The sequence below is a fragment of the Coenobita brevimanus genome, chromosome 4, assembly GCF_032717465.1.
Source record: "Coenobita brevimanus isolate Jiangsu-jjx chromosome 4, ASM3271746v2, whole genome shotgun sequence".
Taxonomy (NCBI): Eukaryota; Metazoa; Arthropoda; class Malacostraca; order Decapoda; family Coenobitidae; genus Coenobita; species Coenobita brevimanus.
The window spans coordinates 15,053,173-15,078,629 of record NC_136957.1 but is presented as its reverse complement, the minus strand read 5'-3'; positions in this window follow the sequence as shown (position 1 = coordinate 15,078,629).

Below are 25,457 nucleotides of genomic sequence, written 5' to 3'. Positions count from 1 at the left end.
GCTGCAACATGATGTGCTGGATCTGAAGGTTCGGGGCTACAAGTTAGCAGATCCAAGAGTCACTAGTGGAGATATGATCGAACTGCTGATTGGGACGGACTTTTATTATCACTTTGAACTATTGCGGACAAAAGGTTCTTTGTAACCCGGGTAGTGAGGCCACACGACTGCTGCTACCTTTCTGGACGGCAGGTTACTGCTGGCTAAACTACCACCCCACCACCTAAACTATCGCCAAGGCAGTTGAGCATCTTGCTGTTTACAAGGACTGACCCGGCATAGAAATGGAGTGAACTGCACACCCAGTTTCTCTCTCTCTCTCTCTCTCTCTCATATATATATATATATATATATATATATATATATATATATATATATATATATATATATTGTTACGGAACAGCGAAAGATAATGTACACTTTAAGTGAGAATACTAAAAATCACTACTGTCCCGTAAAGTTCCAGGTTCAAAACAAAAGAGTTAGATAAAATTACAAGTTAAAGTTTAATGCACAAACTAACAACAAAACATTCAGGACTCATAAGGATAATGTAATGGCAAAAACACAGGTTAAATATATGGTTAACTGCAATAGCCTCTATTAACACGAAATTAGCAAGAGTAAATTTATCTAAGTCAGCCCTGATAAAATGAAAATACACTGGGTAATGCTCAGTTAATGCAAAATAAATTATTACAGATACAAAATATTATCAAAAATGACTGACAAAAAGAACCTTTACATAAATCACAAAAAAACCTCACTAGGCCTAAGAATTACCCCTATGCTACACAGCACAAGAAAAAATGCAACAACAGTTATACTCAAATTACACAGCTGCTAGATGGTTGGAGACTTCCTGAGCACTCACAACAGTAACTGTACAGGGAAGGACAGAGATGTGAACAAAATGAGGAGTAGATCTAAGTGGCAATGATACAGAGACTGAGCTCATTATATAGGGGCCAGCAGAGCTTGATACAACTTGTAAGAAGGACGCGCAAATGAAGCCATGGGGACAAAGAGTTGACAATCCAGCTCTGAACAACAGAAAGGACGACTTACTCTACTATAACGGTAGAAGGGGGGAACTGAGGCAGAACACGCTCGTGATCAAACAGGCAGCACACTGTACGTTAGAATTACACAAAGGATGATGAAATCATAGGCTATGTAACACCTCCCCACAAAGAAAAAGAAATTTACAAAGGAAATTTCTTATTACTCTAAAACAATCTGTCTAAAGTCTAGATAAGCAATCTGCAATAACATTTTCTTTCCCCTTGACATGTTGTATGTCTAATGAATACTCCTGAAGAAGTAGACTCCATCTTGTCAATCTCTGATTTTTATCTTTAAACTTACTAAGGAATTTCATTGGGTTATGATCGGTATAAATGAGTATGGGGTCAAAACCAGAACACAAATAAAATGAAAAATGCTGTAAACCCAAAATCAAGGCCAAAAGCTCTTTCTCAATAGTTGAGTAGTTCTTTTGAGGTGGAGTGAACTTCTTACTGTAATAAGATACAGGGTGTTCAATACCCTGATCATCCTCTTGCAGCAAAACAGCCCCAGCTCCTGTATCACTTGCATCAACAGCCATCTTAAAAGACTTAGCAAAATTTGGAGTAGCGAGCACTGGCTGACTTAATAGAATAGCTTTAAGTTTGTTGAAAGAGGATTCACAGTTATCGGTCCATGCAAATTCAACTCCCTTTTTCAGTAGGTCTGTAAGTGGTGATACAAGAATTGAAAAGTTAAGAACAAATCTCCTGTAATAACCCACCATTCCCAAAAATCTTTGTAGCTCTTTCCTACTTTTAGGTCTGGGAAGATCACTTATAACCTGAACCTTAGCTGCTGGTGGTGCAACATGTCCATCACCAATTACGTACCCAAGGTACTGAACTTTAGCTTGACCAAACTCACACTTTGATAGATTAGCTACAAGATTAGCCTGAACTAAATGCTCAAGAAATTTACTGACATGGCATAGGTGATCTTTCCAGTTGTCACTGAAGATTAATACATCATCAATATAAACAACACACCCTGCCAAACCCTCTGTTACAACATTCATGAGTTTCTGAAATGTGGCTGGTGCATTCTTCATACCATATGGCATTACAGAACATGCAAAAGTCTTTCCTAGTGTTACAAAACATGAGATCTCCCTAGCACGTTCAGTCATAGGTACTTGCCAGTATCCCTTTAACAAATCAAACTTACTTATGTACCTAGCCTTTCCGATCTTGTCTATGCAATTTTCCACACGAAGGAGAGGATAAGTGTCTGTTTTAGTTATCTGATTAACACGTCTGTAGTCAATACAAAGCCGCTGTGACCCACCTGGCTTAGGGACTAGAGTGACAGGAGAACTCCACTCGCTCTGACAGGGCTCAATCATCTTGTGGTCCAACAGGTAGCCAAGCTCCTTCTGGATGAGAGGAACTTTCACTGGGTTCACATGGTAAGGAGGCAATTTAATTGGCTTTGCGTCTCCAACATCGACATCATGCATCAACACAGTGGTTCTTCCTGGAGTATCACGGAACACTTGCGGGTACTCCTGCAGTAATGCCGAAAACTCCTGCCTTTCCTCGGGAGGTAGATGAGAAAGCTTAGTCTGGAGATCATTCATGATATCAGGATTCTTCCCCAAACTATCACTCAGGCTCATACTACATGGGAGAGCTTCACTTGCAGACTCGAGTGAAACAGCTACAGTGCAGACTGGATTATTTTCGTCCCGTCTGTGATATAACTTTAGCATGTTGATGTGACAAAGTTGCTTGTTCTTTCTACGATCTGGTGTGGCGATGACATAGTTGACATCACTGAGTTTCTTCTCCACGAAATAAGGACCACTAAACTTTGCTTGAAGAGGTTGCCCATGAACCGGTAGCAGAATCAAAACCTGATCTCCTGGCTGAAAGTGGCGTAACCTGGACTTCTTATCATACCAAGTTTTCATCTTCTCCTGAGCAGCTCCTAAATTCTCTCTCGCCAGCTGTAAAGCAGTGGATAGCCGTTCTTTGAACTTCATCACATACTCCAGCAGGTTGACGTCATCTTCCTCCGACAGCCAGCATTCCTTGAGTAGCTTAAGGGGTCCTCTTACTTCATGGCCAAACAGTAGTTCAAAAGGTGAGAAGCTCAGTGATTCATTTGGAGATTCTCTTGCGGCAAACACAATGAATGGAAGACCTTTATCCCAGTCTTTCTGATGTTCCAAACAGTATTTCTTGAGCATCGATTTGAGTGTTTGATGATATCTCTCCAACGCTCCTTGGGTCTGGGGATGGTAAGCTGAAGACGTGATCTGGGTGATGCCCAACTCTTTCAGAGGCTGCTTGAAAACATTCGACATGAAATTACTTCCCTGGTCTGACTGTACCTCCTTGGGCAGACCAAACTTTCTGAAGAACCCTAGCATTTCCTTAACCACGTTCTTTGCTGAGATATTTCTAAGTGGAATGGCTTCAGGATAACGAGTTGCCATATCAATCAGGGTCAACACATAAGAAAATCCTGAAGAAGTCTTAGGAAGAGGGCCCACAATATCCACCAACACACGGGTGAAAGGCGCCTCAAAAAGAGGAATGGGAACTAGAGGTGCAACCTTTTCGGTCTGATTACCACTTCCCCACAACTTGACAGGTGTGACAAGACTTACAATACCAGGAAATATCCCTGAAGATACCTGGCCAATAGAAGTGTTTCAAAATGCGTGCCACAGTCTTCCTCACTCCAAGGTGTCCTGCCAAACTGGAATCATGAGCCACTCTAATGATATCCTGCCTACAAACACGAGGGATGACAACTTGATGTACAACCTCCCATTCACAGTCGGCTGATGCTGTTGGGGGTCTCCACTTCCTCATAAGCACTCCTGACTTTATATAATAACAAGTAGAAGCACCGGCTAACTCTTCCTCACTGCAAGCAGAGTTAGCTAGACCTTTCAACTCAGGGTCAGCAACCTGCAACTCAACCAACTCTTGACGAGACAAATTATCAACACTACGGGGTACTGCCTCATCTGGTGAGTGGTCCAAATTAGCAAGAAAAGTGTCAGCTAGGATAACATCATCATCATCATTATCCTCTAAATCACCAGTAACTTTAGACTTAGCCCTAGTGACAGCACATGCAAAGAACACATCAGGGACATCACAATCCTGGGACGCAGCCACTGGCTTACTAGACAACTGAGGAGCTGGACACACTTGACTTCCACCAATATCATTTCCAAGTAAGAAAGTTACACCTGACATTGGGAGTGTCTCAACCAACCCAACCATAACGGAACCATTAACAAAACCAGACTCTAAATTCACTCTGCACAGAGGGACAGAGAAGTAATTATTCCCTACACTTTGTAAGATTAGTTTCATCAGAGGAATTAACATTAGAGCCTAGAACACTGGTCAGCATAAGGGATTGGCAAGCACCTGTATCACGATATATTTGAACTGATTTCCTGTCATTACTGTCCAGAGGACTGACAAAACCATCAGACAGGAAATTAGCACATGAACTCTTGAGAGTGTCACCCACGTTACTGCTCAAAAGAGGAGCTCCATCATGAGAATTCAAGTTACCCCTCAAAGCAGGTTCAGTTAACTCAGTTAAAGAATTCTGGGAACTCTCAAGAGTGGACACTAGACCAATTGACTGAATATTTAAAGACTCCTTTTTGTTCACATCACGCTGTCTCCTGAAACATCTCTCCGTAGTATGACGAAGCTTACTACAATAAGTACATTTACTTTTCTGAAATCTAGAGGTGGAGCTGTTATTTACTTCCTGAGAAACATTATCTCTATTCTCTTTCCTGTTACCTGTACTCTGAGTAGAGGCAACGTACTGACTCTCAGCTTTCCTTTTTTCTCTAGAATATCTCTTGTGAGTGAGAACATATTCATCAGCTAAAACTGCAGCATCAGACAAATTATCTATTCTTCTCTCATCAAGATATAGGCTTACATCTTTATTAACACACCTCTTGAAGTCCTCCAGCAAAATCATCTGCTTAAATTTACCAAAATCAGAATCCACATTCTTAGAATTTAACCACTGCTCTAACAGATCTTCTTTGATTTTTGCATACTCAACATGGGATTGCTTATCTTGCTTGTAAGTTGTCCTAAATTTTACTCTATAGGCTTCTGGAACAAGCTCATAGGCCTTAAGAATCAAGCTCTTAACTACATCATAATTATCACATTGATCCTGAGGCAAAGATGCATAAGTTACTTGAGCTTTACCGGTGAGAACATTTTGAAGGAGTACTGGCCAAAACTTTTTGGGCCAATTAAAACCTGTAGCTACCCTCTCAAACAACTGAAAATACTTTGTTAAATCAGATTCATTAAAAGGAGGGACAAGTTTAACATTTTTAGCCACATCAAAATCATCAGAGCTAGATGATCCAGTTCCACCTTGTTTCATGCGATACTCATGGTCTACCTAAATCCTGGCAAGTTCAACTTGTGCGTGTATCTGTGCCTCCTGAATACGAGCCTCCGCCTCCTTAGCACGAGACTCCTGCAGGGCTAGCTGTAACTTAGCTAATTCAATCTTCGTTTGCTCATTTGGAGGAGTTACATTAAACAAGCTTTCATTAATCATGTCAACAATTTGATCTTTAGAATGATGAGAGCGAACAGCAATTCCCAATTGTTGAGCAACAAGCTTAAGTTCATTCTTTGTTCTGTTTTCTACATCACACACTGTTTGCACATTTGACAAAAAATCTTTGGCTTCATCAAGTGTAGAAATAGTAGAAATCATGAATAAATCACAGTCACAAAATATCAAATAATATCCATATGATAATATCCTGAATATCCTGATAAGAGGTCGCCAAATTTATGTTACGGAACAGCGAAAGATAATGTACACTTTAAGTGAGAATACTAAAAATCACTACTGTCCCGTAAAGTTCCAGGTTCAAAACAAAAGAGTTAGATAAAATTACAAGTTAAAGTTTAATGCACAAACTAACAACAAAACATTCAGGACTCATAAGGATAATGTAATGGCAAAAAACAGGTTAAATATATGGTTAACTGCAATAGCCTCTATTAACACGAAAATAGCGAGAGTAAATTTATCTAAGTCAGCCCTGATAAAATGAAAATACACTGGGTAATGCTCAGTTAATGCAAGATAAATTATTACAGATACAAAATATTATCAAAAATGACTGACAAAAAGAACCTTTACATAAATCACAAAAAAAAGTCACTAGGCCTAAGAATTAATCCTATGCTGCACAGCACAAGAAAAAATGCAACAACAGTTATACTCAAAATACACAGCTGCTATATGGTTGGAGACTTCCTGAGCACTCACAGCAGTAACTGTACAGGGGAGGACAGAGATGTGAACAAAATCAGGAGTAGATCTAAGTGGCAATAATGCAGAGACTGAGCTCATTATATAGGGGCCAGCAGAGCTTGATACAACCTGTAAGAAGGACGCGCAAATGAAGCCATGGGGACAAAGAGTTGACAATCCCGCTCTGAACGGCAGAAAGGACGACTTACTCTACTATAACGGTAGAAGGGGGGGACTGAGGCAGAACACGCTCGTGATCAAACAGGCAGCACACGGTACGTTAGAATTACACAAAGGATGATGAAATCATAGGCTATTTAACAATATATATATCTATCTATCTATCTATATATATATATATATATATATATATATATATATATATATATATATATATATATATATATATATATATATATATATATATATATATATATATATATATATATATATATATATATATATATATATATATATATATATATATATATATATATATATATATATATATATATATATATATATATATATATCCATGCCTTCTAATATATGAGAGAGATACATTTCATATTTGAAGAAACATATATCAGATAATAATTTCTCATAGAAAGAGAACTTGCAGACAGATTATATAGAACTATTCATAAAGATAAATCCATTATAATAATCTTTTCAAATGAACTGAGACAGACGATGAGCAATTCTGACAAAAAAAAAAATGTTATCAAATTCCCACGTGCTGCATATGGTTCTCCCTGTTTACTGGAGCAAAATATGTAGGCTCTATATATTATCTGAGCATTAGAGGGCTACCATACAGAGTTATCTGGTATACCACACAGATGAACGTTATTAGCATTACAAGAAACAATTAGGATTGTTCTGGCAATGTATAGCCACCTGAAGTAGAGAGGAGCAATAAAAAGTGACATGAAGTTTGGGAGAAACAGGAAATGATGTCTAAAAGGATTAATTATGTTGAAAGAAAAATTAGGCAGCACCACATCAAGCAAGTGGATAACTCTCGCTACCACACCACCAAGTGTTCATATATATTATTTTCAAATCGTGCTCGCATAGGAATGAAAGATAAAAATGTTACATTGCTCATGGAGAATAGAGAAAAAGTGAGCAGATGGAGCTTTAAGGAATTGCTGAATATAGAGAATGAAAGTAATATGAGAACAAGTTGATGGGGAATGGCTGGGAGAAGGAGTGAAGGTCAGGAGAGGGACGAAATCAGTAGATGGAAGTAATGAAGAAAATCCCCAGGAATTGATGAAGACAGTCTATGAAATACTAGAAGGATGGGGGAGAGATATTAGCAGAATGGGTCAGACAGATGTGTACATTGGCCTAGGAGGAAGGTAGAGTATCGGAGGATTGGAAATCAGGTATGATTATTCCTGTATACAAAGGAAAGGGAAAAGAAGTGTGTGGTAATCATAGGGGCATTTGTCTTCTTGGTGTAATAGGAAAAGTATATAGTAGGATACTCATTGACAGAGTTAGAAAATGAGGAATGTGAAAAGAATGGGAACCAAAGGCAATGAGCCTGCAAAACTATTCCTTCCAACAGAAAACAATATATAAGAAAGAGCCAAATTCAAGATCCAATCATTTCCAGATGCCTGGACACACTGCGTTTGAAAAACTGGAGATAGGAAGAGAGGAAATACAGACAGAGGGAGACAGTTCCAGAGTTGACCTGTTGCATAAATGAAGGACTGGGAGTAACGGTTAACTCTTGCATTAGGGGAGTTGATAGAAAAGGGATGATTTGCTGCTAGACGGGTGCTATGTGATCATATATGCAGGTGGAGGAATGCATGCAGACAGTTCAGAGGAGCATATATTGATATATGATAGAAAAGAGATAAAGATGCAACAGTGCGAAGAGACAAAGGTTGAAGGGAGTCAGTAAGAGGAGGAGAGTTAATGAGGCGAAAAGCCTTTGACTCCACCCTATTGAGAAGAGCTGTATGTGGGAGCCTCCCACACATGAGGATTGTACTCTACACAGGGGCGGATAAAACCCCTGTATAGAGTCAACAATTGTGCAGGGTAAAGAAGGAACGGAGTCCTTAGCACACCCAATCTCTTGGAAGCAGAGTTTACAAGAGATGTAATATGATCTTTCCAAGACAAGTCCCGATAAATGAAACCCAAGCATGTTCAAGGATGATGCAGGATTAAGCTGAATATTATCAAACATTAGTGGGTATACCTGTGGAAGATTTTGTTGGGTTGATAGGTGCAAATACTGAGTCTTTCACATTATTATTACCCCAGTTAAAGATATGAGCCAAGTCAGACATTAGGTGCCATAGCCTCATCCCTTGTTTGTTGAATTGTAACTGCGGAGATGGACGTTGCGGAATCGAATGGAAAGGTGAAGGGTGGAGTCAGCGTATGAGTGGATAGGGTTAGATGTACAGCTTAAAGATTGATTGGAAGAGGTTGGATGAATACTGACAGATCCTAGTTGGTGAACATGGCCGTTTAGATCCACGGATCTCATAAAATAGATAATCCTATATTGAGCAATTACTCCAAACTACAGTAGGCTACTAAACACTCCTTTAATGGGCAGTTTGTGAGCTTCAGAAGCCTGCCCCAGATGGGGTCACTGGTATACAGGAGGTGATGATTTGGTTTCACTCCACCTATTCCCCCTTCACTCCACGTGACTACAGCCATGGGTGATAACAACAGAGACCACCACGATGCATACACTCGGCGAGCTCAGATCGTCGGCATGCATAAGGCTTGGGTTCAACGTCAGCGAGATATCGAGGGAGATGGGGGTTTCAAAACCTACAGTTCGCCTATGGTTGCGCCCGCACACTCAAGAGTCGGGAAGTATGTGAGAGATCGTCCTAGAACTGGAAGGCCGAGAGTATTCTACCGCAGATGACGATGCTAAGTGGGATTCGTGGCAAAGCTTTCAACAACCCTCGCTATAGGTTCACCAACTGTGTGGCAACGAGAGAGCTGCGCCACACCTAAAAGTCTCTTCAAGGACTATCAGACGACGATTTCATGCAAGTAGCATCCACCACAGGGGAGTTCCTTCCATCAAAGAAAAACTGAATGTGGGACACAAGTTGGGAAGGCTACGGTTTGCCGAAAGAGTGCACGCAAATGAAGACGAAAAACTTCTGGTCCCGTGTTATATTTAGTGATGAAAAAACGTTTCAGTCAACCAACCACGGAAAGCTTCACTGTTGGAGGCCAAAACAACACCTCGCTTACGCTCCCAAGAATGTGTGATGAATTGGCCAGAAGTGGTCACGCTGCAACCTTGAACATGTGGGGGTGGGATGAAATATGAACAGCTTGGGCATGAATTTAACAGTAAAATAGACGGAAGATTCACCGCAGAACAATACTTAGAAATTTTAGATGAGGTTATGTTGCCAACCGTCAGAGCCTATACACATCCATACCCAGAGCGGATCATATTCGTACAGGTAAATTAATTATATATTCTTAACAACTTTGAAACGCTTTACACACACACACACACACACACACACACACACACACACACACACACACACCAAAACTCTTACCCCTCTCTTATATCAAGGTGCTTTCACACTGGCAATGAGACGATGAGAGTGGGCGTGCAAGGTGTGGACTTGGGTCTAGGCAGCACTCACAGCTGGGAGCTACTACTTCCCTGTCCCACCCACCCCAACTTCACTTGCTATCCGTGCATATGCCCCTTAACTTCCCCCACTCCCTCACCATGCACTCGTTTTCGCATTAGTGTATACATGGAACTACAACTGAAGAATGAACATGAACAGCATGGGTGTGTACATTATACCGACAATTAATGGAGCACATCCAAACTTGTTCACATTTTGGTGGCTGTCCACACATAGGGAACGAATGCTCGTTCGCCCATGCTATTCATGTTCGTCCTCTAGGTGTGGTTCCGCCTTGACAATTCCCTTCACCTTGAGCACAAACAAATCCCAATGTTTTAACGCTTAATGTTCTCAGGATCGCTCTCCCATCCACACCGCGAGGATCGTGAGAAATTGGTTCGACGAACAACATCACCAGATTGAGCTGTTGGAGTGGCCAAGCAAGGGATGATGACTCTCAAACCCGATAGAGTCGGTTTAGGCCTTCCTGGTTAACACATGGGAGCCAGAAGAAGAAAGAACCAAGCAGCAGCTCCTCCAGCACACACAGAGGGAATGGGACATATTCAGAGGCAAACCACACATCTTGGAAAACCTAGTAAAGTCAATGCCCGGTCGTCTACGGGAGGTTATTGAAAAGAGAGGAGGATGGACTCACTATTAGGCTAGTGTTCTATGTTACATTATATTTTCAGTTATCTTTACTGTTATCATCACAGTAAAAACTCTATAGTTTTGTTAATCATACTACGTCTGTATCTCCACTGTGTTACTTCTCGATAATGATATTTCGTTAATATTTTAATTATTAGTACGGTACTTCATCAGTACTGTATATTTTAAAATTTGCATTGTATTGTGTTATAAAACTTGTAATTGTTATCGCCGTTCCTAACTCCCTTACTACCTGCCAGCCTCTCTCTCTCTCTCTCTCTCTCTCTCTCTCTTCTTGCTGGTATCCTTCATACCTCCCTTCCTCCACCATATAGTCTCGCCCATCCCCCTCTGTCCTCGCTCCTTCCCAATGTTCCCGTTTTGTAAATGATTTTATGACTAAAAGAATAAATAGCAAAACGTTGTTATTAAAGACTCCACACTGTTTTCTTTCACATTTCATTCCCTTATTAAATTTGTACAACACTGGTTTTATTAGCAGATGGAGCGTGTAGCGCTGGCCTACATTATATGCGGCAGAACTATAGCATACATATTTTACATGCCATCTGTAATAATTAAACAAGGAAACCTTTATTCTGCATCGACAAGGAATATGATAGTTGAAATAATATAAAAATGAACCATATGTCGTTTATGCTGGTATGTTTTTTTTTTTTTTTAATAATTCCAAAGAAGTCATATTATAATGGCGTAAAAAAAAGTCATATAATGGATTTCTTTCCTTGTGCAGTAATCATTTGCTTTAAATCCTTTATACCTATCAATTAAAGCATCTGTTTTATGAACTACATATATGAGAGAGAGAGAGAGAGAGAGAGAGAGACTGGGGGTGCAGTTCACTTCATTCCTATGCCGGGTTAGTCCTTGTAAACAGCAAGATTCTCAGCTGCCCTGTTACTAGTTTAGGTGGTGGGGTGGGAGTAGAGCAAGCAGCAACCTGCCGTCCAGAAAAGGGGCAGCAGACGTGAGGTCTCACCACCCGAAGTAGAAAGAAACTTTTGTCCGCAATAGTATATGCTGGCTATTTAAGGGAAGGAGGCATAATTCTGTAACGCACAATTTATGGTTATACACGAGTGGCACTTATCGGTCAGAAGAAGAAGGTACTCATGTAGAGCTGGTAACTGTTCTGAACCTGGCAGTAGATCCGATAATGGAGTTAGCAAATATTGATGGCAGGAATACTACTCCAGAAATCAAGGATCTGACACCTCTATGGGACTTAGATCACATAGGTATTAGTCCCGATGAGACCGATAAGAAGGGAGAGAAGGTATTAGGTAACTTCTATGAAAAGGTGCAATATTCCAAAGAAGAGAGACAATATGTTGTGGAATTACCGTGGAAAGAAAACGTTGATAAGTTACCTGATAATTGTAAGTTAGCCTTGTGCAGGTTGAGAGGTTTGCAGCGTAAATTCATAAAGGATCCCAACGATTGCAAACAGTATAGTAAAGTCATCCAGAATCATCTACAAAGAGCATTCATAGAAAAGGTGGAAGACAAGAGTCTGGTAGGACATCCTGTACACTAGCTCATCATGGTGTCACTAAAGATAGCTTAACAACACCAATTAGTGTTGATTGTTCAGCTAGACTGCATGAGAGAGCATATAGTCGGAATGACTGCTTACACGCAGGCCGATCTTTGGTTAATGACCTCACACAGATATTGTTGTGCTTTCGGTGTCATCGTTTTGCCTGGGTGAGTGACATCGAGAAGGCATTTCTTATTGTGGGGTTATCTGAAAGGGATAGGGATGCCACTAGATTTTTTTGGCCTGATGAACCTTTAAATCTAAATAGCCCTTACTTGATATATAGGATCAAGGCAGTGTTGTTTGGAGCCATTTGTTCCCAATTCCTCTTGAATGACACCATACAAAAACATTTATCAGTGGTTCAGGAGGATAAGGCCTTGATTGATAAATTAAGGAAAGGGTTGTATATTGACGATTTGCAAGAAACCAAAGAAGATGAGGATGTTTTGCAACAATTGTGTTGAGATGCCATGAGAGTATTTGCAAGTGCCGATTTATCCTTAAGAGAGTGGGTAACAAACAGTGTGAAATTGCGGAAGCTACTTCACATAAAGGGTTTGGCTTCTGAAGTTCAGGACAAGGTAAAAGTACTTGGCATTAATTACCTAACTGATATGAATATGTTGCAGGTCAAGGGACACGAAAGTAAACCCACAGTTGTGACAAAATGTGAAGTGTTGAGCATAACTGCAGGTGTGTTTTACCCCCTGGGAGTATTATTGCCGGTGACCATCTGTGCAAGAAAACTTATTCAAGATCTATGGCGTATTGAATGTGGGTGGGACGTTCCCATACCGGAAGATATGAAGGCTAAATGGCAGGAGATACAGTATATGAGGATATGATTAACAGTACCAATATTGTATTTCCCCACCAAGTCACTGATAGTAAAAAAGTCACGCTGCATCTATTTAGTGACGCAAGCATCACTGCTTATGGTGGTTATTCTCTCTCTCTCTCTCTCTCTCTCTCTCTCTCTCTCTCTCTCTCTCTCTCTCTCTCTCTCTCTCTCTCTCTCTCTCTCTCTCTCTCTCTCTCATATTGTAGCAGCCTACTTAATTAATGATGGAAGTAGTAGATTAGCTATGGCAAAGGCCAAAGTAGCACCCATTAAATCCCTCTATATACCAGAATTAGAACTGACTGCTGTCATGCTAGCAGCTCGTCTCGCCAAGTATATTTATGAGGCCTATGCAGACGAGTTAAGCATAGAGAACATATACCTCTAGATGGATACCCAGATAACCCTATACTGGTTGTCTGCTAAAAAACTGTTGCCTGTATATATTCAGAACAGAATTGATGAAATAAAGGCATTAGTCCCTGATGCTGAATTTCGTTATGTGTCTACAAAAGACAACCCCAGTGATATGGTTTCCAGAGGGACTTCACATCCGTCCTTAATAGGTTCCTCTTTGTGGTGGGGAGGGCCCACATGGCTACCTCACCAAAATATGTGGCCGGAAAATGGTCCACTTGAGGAAGTTGGCGACGCCACCACAGGTTGTCTCCTTGAAGAGACCCTGCCATTGCCAGTATCAGTAACCCTTCCTGCCATATTGAATTGGGACCGATATGGTTCTTATGTGAAGACAAGGCATGTGATGGCATGGGTACTGAGATTTATCAAGACACTGAAAGATAGGAGACAAAGAACACATGAGGCAATGCCGGCTTATTTGACAGTGCCAGAATTAAGGACAGCAGAATTAGTAATGATTAAGTTAGCTCAAATGGAAGATTACCCTGAGGATTACCATTATTTATCCACTGGAAAGGGCACACCGAGTAATGTTGTGAAGCAGTTAGGCCTCTATATGGAAGGTGGGCTATTGCTTTGTAAGGGTGGGTTACAATTGTCGGACTTAAAGAATGAAGCAAAGTACCCTATCCTAATACCTAGTAAACATAGGTTAGCAGCTGTCCTTTCTGAGTACTGCCACAAGGTGTGTAGCCATAGAGGAGAAAGTTATGTCGTAAGTTACATAAGACTCCGCCATTATCATACGTTAGGGTTCAGGAAGTGAATCCATTTCAAGTAACAGGAGTACACTACACAGGTGCTCTACCCATTAACCCCTACACCGCGGGGATGTTTTCGTTGATCCGTCCCACGGGGATATTCGCGTTCCGACTGACTTCTAAAAAATATTTACCAAAAATCAGTTATTAGCCCTAGAATATTATAATTATATATGCATATGGCACATACTTTCAGCTTTCTCCTGGGATGTTTGTTGAGCCTTCGTCAACAACCGTAGGACTTGTAGAGACTTCTGGAGTTGGGTAACTAAGTCTCCACTTTACACTTCCTGACATCCCGTAATATGATTACCACAGCCTGATATTATCACTAGAAACACTATTCTATGATTTTCAAATAGTTTGGAATCCATACTCCAAAAAAAAACCCACTGTGAAAGCAATGTAAATTATGAGCGCGTACGAGCTTCCAACCCGTCCTCGTTCCCCGCTGGTATTCTGTCATTTATTATTCATAAAAACACTCACACTTTATATTCCTATTACTTTATAACACTTATATATATCTGCAGTATTTATCCATAAGATTCCTTCAGTAATGGTAGTTTATTGTCACTGTAGGCATTCACTTTCTCTTTCAGTAATATATGTAGAGAGCCAAGGTTTCACTTTCACTGTCATAACTTCAAGTATTTGTACTCAAATTCTTATATTACTAATTATTTACATTTCTATTTACATTTTCTAATGTATTTTCAATATTTACATTTCTATTTTACTTACACTATGTTATGCACTGTCACTTGCAATAACTTATAAAACTATATTACACTGTTCAATCATATTTACATCCATTGCTTTCACTTTCTATTTACACATTATTTACACATTATTTACACCTGGGGGTAGGGGGAGTTTTCGGGAATACTCCCCCAGTATCCCTGCTTGTCGTACAAGGCGACTAAAAGGGTTGGTGGAGGGTTAGTACCCCTCCCCGGAAAACAACAAACTAAAAAGACGAATAAGAAGCCTCGGACAAGGACTGACCAAAAGATGACGACCAAGGACAGGACAAAGGACATGGTAATCAGAACATGGAATGTAAGAGGTGCGAATGATGAGGTGAAAGAGAGAGAGATTGTCCAGGTGCTTGAGGGTGCGAAAGTTGATGTATATTGAGTAACTGAAACTAAACGGAGAGGTGAGAGGGTGAGAGAATGGGAGTATGGATGGGGTATATGTGCAGTAGGTGAGAATGACAGGGCAAAAGAAGGCGTGTGTATAGTTGTGAGTAAAAGATCGAAGAAGAACATAAGAGAGTATGGATCAGTTGGGTCAAGGATTGTGTGGGTAAGATTGAAAGTTGGAATACAAATGTGGGCTATTGTGTGTGTGTATGCGCCAATGCAAGATCGTGCAAGCAGAGTGAGAGAAGAGTTCTGGACAAATGTGGAAGTGTGCATGGAAAAGTTTGGAAGAATGAGAGTGTTTTTGATCGGTGATATGAATGGTAAAGTTGGGAATGTGAAGGTGGATGGAATAGTTGGTGAGTGGGGTGTGCCTGCTGAGATAGATGAGAATGGCAGTGCATTAGTGGTTATTTTTGCTGGGAGGGGGTTGGTGATAGCCAATACCCTCTTCAGACATAGAATGACCCACAGGTATACATGGCGAGTGATGAAAAGGGTGGGTGGTGAACTGAATGAAAGGAAGGCAATGACTGATTATGTGTGTGTGGATGAAAGGATGCGAATATGTGTAATGGATGCAAGAGCTTATAGAGGTTGGGGGAATGGACTTTCTGACCACTACTTGGTGGTGGCCAGAATCAAGATCTAAAAAAGATGGAGAAATAGAAGAAGGGAAGGACGGGAAGAAGGAGTAAGTACAAAGAGAGTGGAAAGGTTACAAGAGGATGAGAAAAAGGCAGAATATAAGAGAGAAGTGGAGGAACGATCGGGTAAATATGAATTGGAGCAGATGGGGGACGTGGAAGGTGTGTTCAGGATATTCACAGAAGAAATATGTGCAGCATGTGATGTGGTGTGTGGGATGAAGAGAAGACGGAGGGGGGTGCAAGGAACAGCTTGGTGGAATGAAGAGGTGAGACAGGCTGTGGCACAAAAGAAGAAAGCATTCAATGAATGGATGAGAAATAGGGGCGTGGAAGAAGTTGAGAAACGGAAGAGAGAGTTATATGTAGAAAGAGAGAGGTGAAAAGATTAGTAAGAGAGAGTAAGAAGAGAATGGATGAGAAATTTGGAAGGAATTTGAGTGTAAAGGGACTGTAAGAAAATATTCTGGAAGGAGGTGAAGAGAGTAAGACAGGGTGGCAGTGAAGTTAGCAGGGGAGTGAAAGATAAAAATGGTAAATTACTAGTGGAGAAGGGAGAAAAAGTGAGCAGATGGAGAGAACACTTTAAGGAATTGTTGAACATAGAAGATGGAAGTAATGCGAGTATAAGTGGCTGGGGAATGGCTGGGAGAAGGAGGAAGGTGAGAAGACAGGAAGAAATCAGTAGGATAGAAGTTGAGGAAGCAATGAAGAAAGTTAAATTGGGGAAAGCCCCAGGAATTGATGGAATGTATGGTGAAATGTTGAAGCATGGGGGAGAGATAGTAGTAGAATGGATGTGGAAGATGTGCAGATTGGCCTGGGAGGAAGGTAGAGTTCCGGAGGATTGAAAGTCAGGTATTATTATTCCCTTGTACAAAGGAAAAGGGGAAAAAGAAGTGTGTGGTAATCACAGGGGCATCTGTCTTCTTAGTATAATAGGAAAAGTGTATGGTAGGATACTTATTGACAGAGTTTGGGAAATAACAGAGGAATTAGTTGGAGAAGAGCAGGGAGGCTTTAGGAAGGGAAGAGGCTGTGTAAATTAGATATTCATTCGTAGATCTTTAGTGGAAAAGTTTCTAGAGCAGGGAAAGAAGTTGTATGCAGCTTTCATGGATTTGAAGAAAGCATATGACAGGGTGGATAGACAAGGATTGTGGAAAGTATTCAGAATATATGGAGTAGATGGGAAGTTGTTGAATGCTGTGAAGAGTATGTATGATGGGTGCTGGCGGCTGTCACAGTGCGTGTGTGGTAAGGTGAACTGAGTGAATTTTTCTCTTTGAAGGTTGGTTTGAAACAGGGATGTGTCATGTCTCCATGGTTGTTCAATCTGTACATGGATGGGGTAATAAAAGAGGTACAAGGTAGGGTAGTGGATGCTGGAGTGGCCCTGGTGAGAGAGGGGAGTGTTTGGAAACTCCCTGTATTGTTGTTTGCAGATGATACTGTGTTGTTGAGTGAAGACGAAGGGGAGCTGCAAGGCTTGGTGAATGAATTTGGGAGAGTGTGTATGAAACGGAATCTAATGGTGAATGTAGGGAAGAGTAAAGTGATGGTCTTTGAGAGAGGTGAAGTCAGTGAATGTACAGCGAGGTTGGATGGTGAGGAATTGGACAATGTGAATACGTTTAGGCACTTGGGTAGTGTGATGAATAAGGATGGAGGTTTGGAGGATGAAGTGCTTGAAAGGATACAGCAGGGAAGAAAGGTTGCTGGTTCCTTCAAAGCAGTGATAAGAAACAGGGAAGTGAAAAAGTTACTACATGACAGTATTGTGATATCAACTCTGACGTATGGAAGTGAAGCTTGGACGTTGTTGGAAGGACACAAGTCAAGAGTGAGAGCAGTGGAAATGAGTTATTTAAGAGGAGCCTGTGGAGTTACATGGATAGACAGACTGACAAATGAGGATATAAAGGAGCGGTTTGGTGTGGATGTGGATGTGATAGGAAGCATTAGGTGGTATACACTGAGGTGGTTTGACCATGTGGAGAGGATGGAGTGTAAAAGACTGACGAAGAGAGTGCATGTGAGTGAGGTGGAGGGGGGGAGAGGGAGGGGGAGGCCGAGGATGAGATGGAGGGGTGGGGTGGAGAGGTATATGAGACAGGAGGGTGTGACTTGGGAGCAGGGCAGTGAAATGGTGGGGGACAGGGTGACGTGGAGGCGATTTGTTTGTGGCCACCCCGAACGGGATTGAGGCATCTGGCAATAGATAGATAGATAAATATTTACATTTTCCACTTGCACTTTTAGAACTGTTTCAGGCTGTGGTAATCAAAGAAGCAGGTTACGCATAGGGGAACCTGGCACTCAGCACACTGCCAAGAGGTGCGTTTGTGCTCAGGTGTGTGTCTGATGGTATGTGCACACACCTGGCACCTGCGGATCGCACCCTTCGTCTTCGTTGTGGCAGGCATTTGCACCAGTCTGTGCCGATCCATGTACGCCCTCTGCTCAAGTCTGTCAGGAAGTCTAACAGAATGGCGCCTTGGAGCTGCTGCTGTCACCCCACCATATCTCTCAAGCAGCTGCTGAACACAAGTCCTGGTGAACAACCTCAGGGAGAAGGACGTGGGTGGCTTGACCTTCATCTTGTACAGGATGAAGGCGTTCAGCATCGTCATGTCAATGAGATGCAAAAAAACTTTCCTGTACCACCTAGTATTCCTCCTGAGACAGTCAATCTCTCCAATCATCATGTTGTCCTTGTCCATCAGCCGCATGTTGATATTATAGTTGATGACAGGATCAGGTTTCCTCACAGGTTCGCCTGTCCTACAGTCGACCTTCCCACTGTCTTTCAGTTCCCCCTTGTGTATGGTGGTGAGCATGTGCACGACCCTCTTGTCATGCCACCGTATTGCCAGCATCTTCTCAGACTTGCGTAGGTGCACGTCTCCTCACTGCGAGTTTCCTACTTCGGGGAATTTATGGAAGTTGGCAAGATTGCTCTTCACAGTGCTGCAGGAGCCGATACCATGCTCTGAAACGTATTTAGCAAGTTTCGGTGTTGTATAGTAGTTGTCAGTATACATCACATGCTTCCCACCAAAATACCTTTCAAGCAGCTCTTTCACTACACAGCCTGAGAAGCCAAGGGGGTGTGTTTTGTCCAGATCGAAAGTGCTGGCTGAATAGATGATGAAGTAAAGGATGTACCCCGTCTTACAGTCGCACAGTACAAAGAACTTGATTCCAAAGCGATGACGTTTGCTTGGAATATACTGTACAAACCTCAGACGTTCGCTGAATAAAAGCAAGGATTTGTCTATGACAACCTTCTGAAATGGGTGGAAGAATGATATAAATTTATCCTTCATTCTGCTCAGATTCTCCCAGATCTTCCAGAGTGGGTCAGTCTGGAAAGGTACATCGGTGTTGGCGAAGTGCAGGTTTCCCATGATGTTCTGGAAGCAATCTCTGGCCATGTACTTATTGAAGGTGGGTGAGGGTAGTAAGAGGTCTATGGACCAGTAATCTTCCAACTCATGCTTCTTTGAATGTGTCATGAGAAGCATGAGGGTGAAGAACACATACAGCTCCTGCACTCCAAGCACGGTTCACTGTTGCATCTTCGCTGCACCTGCACCACTTACAGCACGTTGTGACTCGTACCTGTTGGTCTCATCACATATGTGCTGCATGACTTCATCATCGAGGAAGGCCAAAAGGAAGTCCACACACTTAGCATCCTCGTCAAGAGTGAAGGCAGGCTGTATCCCTGAGGAACTCTAGTCAAAATGGATTGTTCAGGGACGAAATCGGAACCTTCTATCCACACGAAGGCGTCCAGGGTTCCCTCTCATGGCGATGTAGGGTGAGTGAGGGTGGAGGGTGGCTGTGAGGCAGACTGGGCTGTTTCAAGGTCACTCTGACTGACATAAGTTGCCGTGTAGCACTAGCAGCCCTTACTCTAGTTGCTACTCTACTTTTACGAGTCAGGGATTTACCTCTTCCCCTATGGTCTGCCTTCACTGTAGGTGCTGGTGGAGACTCTGACTATGAAGATTCAGGAGAAAATTCCGCTGAACAGGAGGAAGAAATTAGTGAAGTGGGGCTGAGAGAGCGGGGAGGTGATTCACCTCGGGACTCATGGCGGGCTAGGTCTTGTGGGGCCATTGTTCTGGGGCTAACACACCTCCTCTTCACTCCCTTCCCAAACTCCTTCCCTTGCTGCACTAAGGGCTCCTTTCCCTTGGAGCTAGGATGAACTTGAAACACTGAAGCACTCTTACTTGAAGTTTCAGTCACGAGTTCCTCCCCAGGCTCATCACATGATTCACCCGAAGGATCAAAGTCACTATCCATCATTATCATAGATAATTCTGTCAGTTCACGTTCCACTGCTGAGTCGCTTAGTCCTTTACTGCTTCCCAAACGAGTTTTTCTGGGGGTAGAGGTCACAGGGCCCTTTGCAATGGGCACAGAAGCGGCGGAAATGGGGGGGCACGAGTGCGACGTGATTTCACCTCAGAGGACGACAAGGAACTGAATGACGTGTCATAATAATGGGCAGCTAAGGGTTGACAATGTCAGTAGGTTGACAGCTGCTAATTTATATGCTATGAAATGATTGGTAGGAAATCTCAACAATACATAATGAATTAGGTAGATCCAGGTGAATGTAAATATCATTTAGGCTGCTCCCTTCCTTTCTTATATATATTTTTATTACGAGAATAGAGTATATGGCATATTTCAAGGGGAAATTACCATGGAAAATTAGCAAACGAGTGCACGTGAGGTGTTGTCAGGTGATAATTAGCCAATTCCAGATGTATGGCACTATCAATTACCTTATTTCTTCTTTGTATATAGTATTTTGTATAAGAACAGGGCATAGGACTTATTTCAGCGGATGAAATCAGTGGAAAATTCCGGGGAAGAGATGTTTAGCACAGCGCGGCTGGGCAGGCAAGAGGAGAGGGTAATGGAGGGGAGGTAGGGAGGGGAGTCAAGAACAGGGAAAAATGGTTAAATTGTCAACAATGGATGGGAGTACAGATGACATTAAGAGCGCTGACTATTGTTGGACACTGGCAGTACTGATAGATGATACAAGCCACCACTTGAAAGCCAGGGAGAATTCAGAATAACACAGAATCACAAAAGTGATGCCCCACGGTATGATCCATTGCACCCGAGCGTCACGAAAGTGACGCCCCGTGGTTAAAGGGTTAAAGAAAAGGGTACCATAGGAAAATTATTTGTAGTCTTGTTTACCTGTGCAGTTACTAGGGCTATACACATTGAGACGATGTCGAATCTCTCCAGTGAGTCCTTCATTCATGCCTTCCATCAGTTCTGTAATAGAAGAGGCTTCCGTGAACTCATAATTAGTGATAATGCCACTACATTTATAAGTGTAGCCAGTGTGTTGAGGGAGCTGAAAAATTATCCAAGGTTACAGAATGAATTGGTAAAGGTAAATTGTGAGTGGTGGTTCATACCGACCAGGGCGTCATGGTTCGGTGCCATCTGGGAAAGAGTGATAGGTATCCTAAAGGCTGGCCTGAGAAAGGTATTGGGTCGAGCTTTAGTAACCCGTGAAGAACTGGATACTGTACTGTATTATTGGAACTTGAGGCCACAGTCAGTGACCATCCACTTGGATATACATATGGTGACAATGAAGATCCACTCCATATTAGTCCTCCAGAACTTTTTAATGGGAGGCGTCTTAAACAGTTCCCGAAACAGGAAGTCAGGGATGATGATCTCATGGATATCACCTGGCAGACTAATTTGGGAATAAACCAACGTCTCCTATATGTGACAAAGATCTCACGAGATCTGTGGAGGAGATGGACCACTGATTACCTAATATCACTCAGGGAGCAACATCGTCAATTGACATACAAGAAAGGGAAGGCAGCGCCTCAAGTTGGGGATGTCATGCTGATACACAACGACGGGCCTCGACTTCTATGGAAAGTAGGTCAGGTCATCAAATTGTTATGTGGTCCTAATCAAGAATGTAGGGTAGCCCAGCTAAAAACAAGCGCTGGTTTGACCACAAGACCGGTGGTTAAGCTGTATCCACTAGAAATTGATCTAGAAGTGAAAGAAGATGACTGCCAAACCGGCGCTACCCAACACCTCCCTACACCCATAAGTGACCGATGTGATGTCCCGTTGAAGACATCACGGTTGGTTCCTCCCAACTATGTCGTACCCTGATTGGGACGGGACAATTGTAAATATTGTATATATTTTGTGCGGGGGAGTATGTCGTGGATTTCGGGTTTGAATTTCCGGCCCACGACAGCACATTTCTTTGTAAATAAATTCTTGTAGTAAATAATTTGGGTAAGATATTATTTATCACTGGAGATAAATCTGGTCATGGAGAAAACAACATATTTAGTTATATATTCAGTAATGATAAGTTTCATTTCATTTACTTCATGCACAAAGCGGCCCGAAGCTGTACAGTTCTCTGCTTGCTACCAGAGAGTTCAGTTCTCTCCCTGCTACCAGACAGTTTAGTTCTCTTCCCATAGCTGGAAAGTAAACAGCAATCAGCCATCATTCTGCACTTAATATCATCAACACTACAGCTAAGTACTCAGCATATTAATTGTAGGTCTTCAAATATTTATACTGAGTACTGATCAAAACGTCATCCACATACTGTATATAATGGTGAGTTGTTGTTCCACTTTGTTAGTTGAGAGTTAAGACCCCCGACAGTGATAATAACTAACAAGAATGTTGAGAATGCCAAAGAATTTATGTATTTCCGGGTGAATATTATGAATATAAATAGAAAATGAGCAAACAATAAATTAACAAGGAATGCAAGGCACATAGTACCTAGAAATGCACTTTTCATCTTGACTCTTCTGTAGCTGTGATGACAATCGCCCAACAATCCCAAAACGTAATCGCCCATCACTGCCTCGTTCCACCTTCCCTGATATCTGGTTTCCATCAGCAGAATGTCCTGATGGAACCGTTCGCCACGTTCCTCGCTGACTGCACCCAAGTTGCTTTTCAGGTCATTGAATAGGTGTGCAGAATCTGGTCTCCTCTGGTTGCCAAGAAAACCTTCCACAACCCCTCTGAAAGGATTCCAAGCACGCTATTCATCATCGGTCATTTAACCCTGGAGTTCACGACTTGCAGGAATTCTTCAGACTTGCTGTCCAATGAATATGCCAGCCGTCACCTTTGCCATGCTCAACTTGAGAAACATTGATCAGATATGCAGAAACGCATCGCTATCCTTGCTGATGGCTTTCATAAAATGTTTCACAAGACCAAGATTTATGCGTAGTGGCAGTAAAAATACTGTCTCTCTGGAGATCAGTGGAGCTCTCAGAACGCTGCACGAGCCTAGTTTGAGATTCTCTGAGAGGCTAGTTTTCCCTCTCGCAATGTTCTGCATCGCTCAGGCTGTTAAAAAACGTGAGTACTTCATATAACCGCCTTGTATTCCAGTTGAAACAGAATCATTTTGAAATCCTAACAAACTTCCCAATTGTGATCTGACTACTTGATTTTTGTCAGACAATTCTTCACATTCTCATACCCTTCTTTCGTTTCCACAGAATGTGAAACTGGAATTGATGGGAGTTCATTACCATTATGCAGAAGTACAGCTTTTAGGCTCTTCTCGAAACTGTCTATGAAGAGTCGCCATTCTGAGGCCATGGCTTGGAACAAACCCTTAACAACAAAATAACACAATGAGTTTTATTCACAAAATTTGAAGATGGATGCAAACTTGCTGTGGCAATTCCTTTAACTCAACTTTCAGCTGGGATACAGCAAGTTCCATTCACTTAGACGTGACCCCAGCAGCTCAGCATTGGACTTGGCGAGTCCTAAATCTCGGACCAAGTCATCCAGTTCTTGCTGATTGGGAAACTATGTAGTGTCTCCAGAACATTCTCCAACATACGATTCATCATCACTTTCTGCTCCGTCATCAACAATGTCCTCATTGTCAGCCATTACATTGGCGTGCGGTAACAAGACTGGAAGTAAACAATTACCAAATGTTGACAAAAATCTAGAGATAGACAAATAAAACATACACCATTGGAATCAGCGTGGAAAACTGAATCTAACAAGACCCCCAAAATTTCATAAGCAAATTCTTTGTTACACAGTGTTATTTCACTACCATCATGAAACTTATTTTAAACACATAGTAGTAAACCTTCCATAACATTCTCGTACATACAGTAGTTAAAACCTTTCATAATTCCTTCCTGTTAATTCTTTCACATGTTTTTCCATAGACATAATTGCCAAAGCATCTTACTATCATTCCCACATGCCTCTTCCATGCTTCTTTGTATAGATTACTTCACGATTACTTCATGTTCCTATTTGCACCTTGCTTGTGGAACAAGGGTGGGTGTTCGGGTTTGAGCAGCGCTGGCGCGCGCTTGCGTGTGTGTGTGTGTGTGTGTGTGTGTTTGTGCGCGCGCGCGCGCGTGTGTGTGTGTGTGTGTGTGTGTGTGTGTGTGTGTACTTACTTACCTAATTGTATCTTTACAGGAATGAGACAAGCCCGTACTGTCCCGTGTCTTAAACCATATTTATCGTACATATCCTAAAATTTGTGAATTGTTTTGGCACACACTATTTCATTCGGTAGTGCATTTCACTGATCAATTGCTCTATTTGGGAAACTAAATTTCCTTACGTCTTTATCACCTCTCTTCTTATGCAGTTTTTTGCAGTGTCCTCTTGCTGATGCTTCCCCATAGGTTAAGTAATCATTTATGTCTATTTTCTCCTTCCGTGATATGCATTTATATAGCATAATCATGTCACCTCTTTTCCTTCTCTCCTGTAGTGTTAGTAGATTCATATATATATATATATATATATATATATTGTTACATAGCCTATGATTTCATCATCCTTTGTGTAATTTTAACGCACAGTATGATGCATGTTTGACTACTACAGAGCGTTTTCTGCCTCAGTTCCCTCCCTCCTTTCTACTGCTATAGTAGAGTAAGTCGTCCTTTCTGTTGTTCAGTAGGAGCTGATTGTCAGCTCTTTGTCCCCTAGGCTTCATTTGCGCGTCCTTCTTACAAGTTGTATCAAGCTCTGCTGGCCCCTATATAATGAGCTCAGTCTCTGCATCATTGCCACTTAGATCTGCTCCTCATTTTTGTTCACATCTCTGTCCACCCCTGTTCAGTTTTTGTTGTGAGTGCTCAGGAAGTCTCCAACCATCTAGCAGCTGTGTAATTTGAGTATAACTGTTGTTGCATTTTTTCTTGTGCTGTGAAGCACAAGGCCTAGTGAGATTTTTTTGTGATTTATGTAAAGGTTCTTTTTGTCAGTCATTTTTGATAATATTTTGAATCTGTAATAAATTATCTTGCATTAACTGAGCATTACCCAGTGTATTTTCATTTTATCAGGGCTGACTTAG